Below are 8,208 nucleotides of genomic sequence, written 5' to 3' on the forward strand. Positions count from 1 at the left end.
CAACAAAATACCAATGGCTCATTTTTATCTCTTATTCCGTATGCTTGATCGCTAAATTAGGTAAATAAATCTAGAATGGTATTTGCTAGAATCAATTTCAGGCTTTTAAGAGTGTTACTTTCGGTGGAACTTTCTGTATAGTTACTGATGTTTCTAGTAATGTTGAATGAAATACAGGCCATTGCAAGCAGGAAAGCTTTCACTTAAACATGCACATTCAATAAGTGGTTGGGTATCAAATTTTGTTTGGTAATATTCTTAAGGAATAACTGAATGTTAATCCTAAAGACAAAACATGAACCACATTATCTCATCTTTATAACGTAGTTTTCCCTTTACTTTGAAACCACTAATTTATTTGCTCAGGAGTGGTGGGGTGGAGATATGTCTTTACCAAAGGAGGTGTAAGGTGCTCTTCCCATCCACTGTCCCACATGTAACCCTTTGGCAGGGTGTAGCATCTGGTTAGTTCCCCCCCCCCCCCACCTGATCAGGGTCAGGTGAAGCCATGGGAGCAGGTGATGGATGGTCATATGAGCAGCTAGTGCAAGTCACAAGTCCTGGTTATATGACCACTGATGCTGGGCAGACAATCACTGAAGAGTATTGATAATGGCTGGGGTTACCCGAATGTAAAAACACAGCCCAAAAGAAGGCAATGGTAAACCACTTCTGTAGGAAAATTTGCCACGAACAATCATGGTCATAGAAAGACTATGATCGCCCATGTTGTATGATATGGCACATAACAAATGAATGAATTTACTCGCTCAGGTGATCATTCAAAACTGTTCTTTGACAGTAATGACTGAAGCTGAAAGAGGGGTGAGATGAGATTTAATGTAAGGTCACAAACAAGGATTATTCTGGAATCTCTTGAATAATAAGATGAACGAATAGAGAGGAAAAATAAGGTCTTTCAAATATACTTTTAAAATGTTTTCTCTGATCTTTTCTGTAAGTTTTAAAAACACTACAAATTGGAAAAAATGACAGGATTGGACAGGACAGTTGACTAGAGAATGTGATGAAACATTCAGTAAATATTTTAACTACAGTTGGCTGCCCAGGCATCAGATCCTTCTGAAATTCCCAGTGGTCTAATTTTTGGCACTTTGTTTACAGCGTTTCTGCAGCTACCAATCTTCTGAATCACATCCTTGCTTTCCCTTTGCCTTTGTCCTTTTTAAGACATTACACTTTCTTATCCCAGTCACATCCCCTGTACATACTACAGTATTGTGCAAAGGTCTTAGGAACACATATGGTATATATTAGCTAGGGTGCCTAAGACTTTTGCACAGTACTGTATTTGTCAATATGGACTGGAAGGAGAGTCTGGAAATCTAGCGGGAGCAAAGGATGTTGGGAATGGTGAGGATGGAGCACGCGGGTGGGGTGTGGGACAGGTGGCAGAGGAGGAGTGCCAGAAGCGAGGGTGGCACAGGTGCAGACACGCCCAGCCCTGAGATGCCAGGCAGTGTCACTTGATTCCAAACAATTGGTTCACTGATCATTACAGAATGTCTCTCTGGTGCTTCCTGCTCCCTTCCCCTTTTCCAAACTATGATTCCCCTCTCCCTGCCCCCTTCTCACTCTCATTCACAACAGAGACCCATATCAGAGTCAGGTTTTTCTCACTCACATATGTCATGATTTTTTTTTGCAGCAGTACAGTGCAATACATAAAACTGTTACACTACTATGCAAAAGTATTAGACTCCCTAGCTATACAAATGTGTCTAAGACCTTTTCCAGTACTGTACATGTCAGATAAGTGCTTTCGCTGTTTATCTTCATGCATACCTTGATTATGCAATCCCAGCTCTTATCTACCAAAACAAATACTATTCAAAGGTCATCTTCTCCACTACAGACCACCTTTTTAAACTTCCCTACTCTAACCTCCAGTAACAAATGTGAGTTCATTGGCTTCCTCTCCAATAGTATTTGTTCATGAGTCTTTTTCCTCCTTCCATTGAACCACAAAGCCAAACCTTCTCATAAATATTTGTCCATTGATTGCCTCTATCTCTAGTTCCTCTCCTATTTCCCTCATTGGTGAAACCTCATCCCCAGTTTATTCAACTATATTCCCACCAACTGCTGATGACCGGACTTCCTTTCCCAGACTCCACTTTCGTTAATATTGTTGATAATGCTGCGTTCCCTCCCTAAACATGTATCTCTACCATTCCCATTCTATTTACAGCTGCACAGATCAACCATTGCTTCAAGCTTGAATTTTTTACACAGCTTGAAAGCTGCACCTATTCATCATGTGGCTTAATGTTACATAAGTTTGATGAAGTTCAACTGAGCATTTGAGGACATTTGGTAATATTTAAGATTTGGCAAGATTATATGTTAAATTTAAATTATTAATGTCTGACAGTAGGCACCATAGTAATGGCAATTTTGCTCATTCTAGCCAGTACTAGTAGCATTTTTGACTTTTCTTATGCCAGCAGTGATCCTGAGGGTGATGCCAGGTATCTGTACGTTCATTACCTGCTCAGATCAACAACATTCATACAATTGCATTGCAAGCCCATGTGATGCAAAAGGCAAAGAGGTGTTTCGTCGGGCATCTCTGCTGCATCCACAAGCAGAACTTCCCGGTGGCTAAAGATTTTAATTCCCATTCCCATTCCCATTACACCATAAGTCATAGGAGCAGAATTAGGCCATTCAGCCCATCGAGTCCATGTCACCATTTCATCATGGCTGATCCAGGATCCCATTCAACCCTATACATCTGCCCTCTCACCAAATCCCTTGGTGCCCCAACCAAGCAGGAATCTATCAACTTCTGCTTTAAATGGATTTGGCCGCCATTGCAGTCTGTGGCAGAGCATTTCACAGATTCACCAATCATTAGCTGAAAAAAATCCTCCTTACTTCTGTTCTAGAAGATCACCCCGCAATTTTGAGGCTGACCCTCTAGTTCTCAATACCCCCACGAGAGGAAACATCCTCTCCACATCCACTTTATTTATTCTTTTCAACATTTAGTAGGTCTCAATGAGATTCCCACACATTCTTCTAAATTCCAGTGAGTACAAAGCTGCCTAACGATCCTCATATGTTAACGCCTTCATTTCCAGAATCATCCTCGTGAACCTCCTCTAGACTCTCACCAATAACAACACATCCCTTCTGAGATATGGGCCCCAAAACTGTTGACAATACTCTAAGTGCAGCCTGACTAGTGTCTGATAAAGCTGCAACATTATCCCTTTGTTTTTATATTCTATTCCCCTTGAAATAAATGCCAACATTGAATTTGCCTTCTTTACCACAGACTCAACCTGTGAACTAACCTTCTGGGAGTCTTGCATGAGAACTCCTAAGCCCCTTTGCACCTCTGATGTTTGAACTTTCTCCCCATTTAGATGATAATCTGCACTATTGTTCCTTTTACCAAATTACATTATCATATATTTCCCAACACTGCATTCCATCTACCACTTTTTTGCCCATTCTTCCAATTTGTCTAAGTCCTGCTGCAATCACATTGCTTCCTCAGCACTACCTACCCACTTCACCTATCTTCATATCATCTGCAAACTTTGCCACAAAGCCATTAATTCCACTATCTAATTTATTGACAAACAATGTGAAAAGTAGCGGTTGTAATACTGACCATTGACAAACATAACTAGAAATTGGTAGCCAACCAGAAAAGGCCCCCTTTATTCCAACTCATTGACTCCAGCCTATCAGCCATTCCTCTATCCAGGCCAGTAACTTTCCTGTAACGCCATAGGATTTTATCTTGTTAAACAGCCTCATGTAAGGCACCTTATGAAATGCCTTCTGAAAATCTAAGTAAATGACATCCACTGCCCCTCCTTTGTCCACCCTGCTTGTTATTTCCATTCCAACTTGTCAGTCCATGTGCCAAGATGAGGCCACCCTCAGGGTGGAAGAGCTCACCTTATGGGTAGCCTTCAACCTGATGGCATGAGTATCAATTTTTCCTTCTGGTAAAAAAATCTTTCCCCTTCCCCATTCCCTTTTCCTCTATTCCCCACACTGCCCTTTCACCTCTCCTCATCAGCCTAACACTTTCCCCTCAGTCCCCTAGTCGTTCCCTTTCTCCTATGATCCACTCTGCTCTCTTATCAGATTCCATCTTCTCCAGCCATGGAACCATAGAACCATAGAAACTACAGCACAGAAACAGGCCCTTTGGCCCTTCTTGGCTGTGCCGAACCATTTTCTGCCTAGTCCCACTGACCTGCACACGGACCATATCCCTCCATACACCTCCCATCCATGTATCTGTCCAATTTATTCTTAAATGTTAAAAAAGAACCCGCATTTACCACCTCATCTGGCAGCTCATTCCATACTCCCACCACTCTCTGTGTGAAGAAGCCCCCCCTAATGTTCCCTTTAAACTTTTCCCCCCTCACCCTTAACCCATGTCCTCTGGTTTTTTTCTCCCCTTGCCTCAGTGGAAAAAGCCTGCTTGCATTCACTCTATCTATACCCATCATAATTTTATGTACCTCTATCAAATCTCCCCTCATTCTTCTACGCTCCAGGGAATAAAGTCCTAACCTATTCAACCTTTCTCTGTAACTGAGTTTCTCAAGTCCCGGCAACATCCTTGTAAACCTTCTCTGCACTCTTTCAACCTTATTTATATCCTTCCTGTAATTTGGTGACCAAAACTGAGCACAATACTCCAGATTCAGCCTCACCAATGCCTTATACAACCTCATCATAACATTCCAGCTCTTATACTCAATACTTTGATTAATAAAGGCCAATGTACCAAAAGCTCTCTTTACGACCCTATCTACCTGTGACGACACTTTCAGGGAATTTTGTATCTGTATTCCCAGATCCCTCTGTTCCACTGCACTCCTCAGTGCCTTACTATTAACCTTGTATGTTCTACGTTGGTTTGTCCTTCCAACGTGCAATACCTCACACTTGTCAGTATTAAACTCCATCTGCCATTTTTCAGCCCATTTTTCCAGCTGGTCCAAGTCCCTCTGCAGGCTCTGAAAACCTTCCTCACTGTCTACTACACCTCCAATCTTTGTATCATCAGCAAACTTGCTGATCCAATTTACCACATTATCATCCAGATCATTGATATAGATGACAAATAACAATGGACCCAGCACTGATCCCTGTGGCACACCACTAGTCACAGGCCTCCACTCAGAGAAGCAATTCTCTACCACCACTCTCTGGCTTCTTCCATCAAGCCAATGCCTAATCCAATTTACCACCTCTCCATGTATACCTAGCGACTGAATTTTCCTAACTAACCTCCCATGCGGGACCTTGTCAAAGGCCTTACTGAAGTCCATGTAGACAATATCCACTGCCTTCCCTTCATCCACTTTCCTGGTAACCTCCTCGAAAAACTCCAACAGATTGGTCAAACATGACCTACCACGCACAAAGCCATGTTGACTCTCCTTAATAAGCCCCTGTCTATCCAAATGCTTGTAGATTCTGTCTCTTAGTACTCCCTCCAATGACTTACCTACTACTGGCGTTAAACTCACTGGCCTATAATTTCCCGGATTACTTTTCGATCCTTTTTTAAACAACGGAACATCATGAGCCACTCTCCAATCCTCCGGCACTTCACCCGTAGACAGCAACATTTTAAATATTTCTGCCAGGGCCCCCGCAATTTCAACACTAGTCTCCTTCAAGGTCCGAGGGAACACTCTGTCAGGTCCCGGGGATTTATCCACTTTAATTTTCCTCAAGGCAGCAAGCACCTCCTCCTTTTCAATCTGTACAGTTTCCATGGTCTCACTACTTGATTCCCTCAATTCCATAGATTTCATGCCAGCTTCCTTAGTAAATACAGACGCAAAAAACCTATTTAAGATCTCCCCCATTTCCTTTGGTTCCGCACAAAGCCGACCACTCTGATCTTCAAGAGGACCAACTTTATCCCTTACAATCCTTTTGCTCTTAATATACTTGTAAAAGCTCTTTGGATTATCCTTCACTTTGACTGCCAAGGCAACCTCATGTCTTCTTTTAGCTCTCCTGATTTCTTTCTTAAGTATTTTCTTGCACTTCTTATACTCCTCAAGCACCTGATTTACCCCCTGTTTCTTATACGTTTCATACAACTCCCTCTTCTTCTTTATCAGAGTTGCAATATCCCTTGAGAACCAAGGTTCCTTATTCCTATTCAATTTGCCTTTAATCCTGACAGGAACATACAAACTCTGCACTCTCAAAATTTCCCCTTTGAAGGCTTCCCACCTACCAATCAGATCTTTGCCAGAGAACAACCTGTCCCAATCCACGCTTTTTAGATCCTTTCTCATTTCTTCAAATTTGGCCTTCTTCCAGTTCAGAACCTCAACCCTAGGACCAGATCTATCCTTGTCCATGATCAAATTGAAACTAATGGTGTTATGATCACTGGAACCAAAGTGCTCCCCTACACAGACTTCTGTCACTTGCCCTAATTCGTTACCCAACAGGAGATCCAATATTGCATCCCCTCTAGTTGGTCCCTCTATATATTGATTTAGAAAACTTTCCTGAACACAATTTACAAACTCTAAACCATCTAGACCCCTAACAGTATGGGAGTCCCAATCAACGGGACCCAACGGGACCTTTCCCGTCCACCTGGCTTCACCTATCACTTCAAAGCTAGCTTTCTTCCTCTCTCCACACCTTTTTATTCTGGCATCTTCCCCCTTCCTTCTCTGTCCTGAAGAAGGGTTTCGGCCTGAAATGTCGACTGCTTATTCATTTCCATATTTGCCGCCAGACCTGCTGAGTTTCTCCAGCATTTTGTGTGTGTTGCTTTTGATCTCCAGCATCTGCAGACATTCTCGTGTTTATACATTTTTGTGCCTCTGTATCCGGGATAATGTTATAAAAATCATCTGCAGCATTTTTCATTTATATAACTGATTTGTGATCACAAAACATACATATAGTTTGGGTTTGGAACAGTGTTATTTTGTGCAACAGCCGATTTGGAATGTTGTGTATCTTATTCTGTTTCTTTAATGCAACTGTTTAGGTGCTCCCTTTGGGAAATGATCTAACCAGACATATCCTGAGGTCGTGGAAGATGGATTTATTGAGAGCAGTTTAATAAGTTTGACATCTGCGTTGAAATTCCATGGTTCCTAAACCCAAAGAGAGAGACTGGATTATCAAGTTCAGGAAATTAAAAAAGCATTGATGTTGTCTAGTTTTACTTTTGATGTCTTTTGGTATCTTGAAGTGTAATAGTTGCAATTTAACAATGATATCTTAGATGAAAAATGTGATAAGTTCTGTTATTTCCTCCATTCTTCACCAAGCCAAAATCACTGTATTTCTCTAAACAACGTATCAGATTGACAGCAACATTGATTTTTCTCGAATTCCCCATAGGGTCTCTATTAAGTGCCATGAAGCGGCAACAAAAACAACGCTGCATGTTGTAGTCTCAAGGCTAAAACCTATGGTGCAATGCTGTGACATTTACAGATCCAACATGCTTGTTATCAGTTTAAATTTATGTTGTTATTAACTACATGTCAGATATCTAGCTTGATAGAAATTAAGTTGTGCAGCATAAAGAAAGTTATAATGAATATTTGTGCAAAATTAGACCAGAGTAATGCATTGTTCAGTTCAAAGTTATTTAATTGAATATTTATTACGTCAAATAAAAGAGAGGGTATAGTTGCCAGATTGAAGGAGGAGGATGCTACTCATGTGCTTAGTGAGATGTTTTCAAAGTTTTCATTTACTGATGATGATCTTCACTAAAAAGTTTTGTGTTATGAAGTACAGCTAATGGAAATTGTGGAATACGTTGCCAGATATGTCATAGAAAACAGAAAATTTATGACATAGAAGAAGTGCATTTGGCCCATTCCCTCTGTGCCAGGTGAGAAAGATCCATCAGCCTAACCCCACTCTTCAGCACTAGGTTACTTACAACGCCCACCAGGTTATGATTCTTCAATTGAAAATACTATTACTTTTTAAAAGTGATGAAGAGTTCTGCCTCTTAGGAAACAAGTTCCAACCCCTTTGAATAAAAATTGTTTCCTCATCTCCCTACTAAATCTTATACCAATTACTGTTAATCTTTATCCCCTGGTAAATAAATCTCTGCTAAGGAAAGTAGGTCTTTATCCTATCAATATGCCTTATAATATTATATACCTCAATTGTCTTTCCTTACTCACTTACCAAATA

This window comes from Mobula birostris, chromosome 6 (assembly GCF_030028105.1).
Source record: "Mobula birostris isolate sMobBir1 chromosome 6, sMobBir1.hap1, whole genome shotgun sequence".
NCBI classification, from domain to species: Eukaryota; Metazoa; Chordata; class Chondrichthyes; order Myliobatiformes; family Myliobatidae; genus Mobula; species Mobula birostris.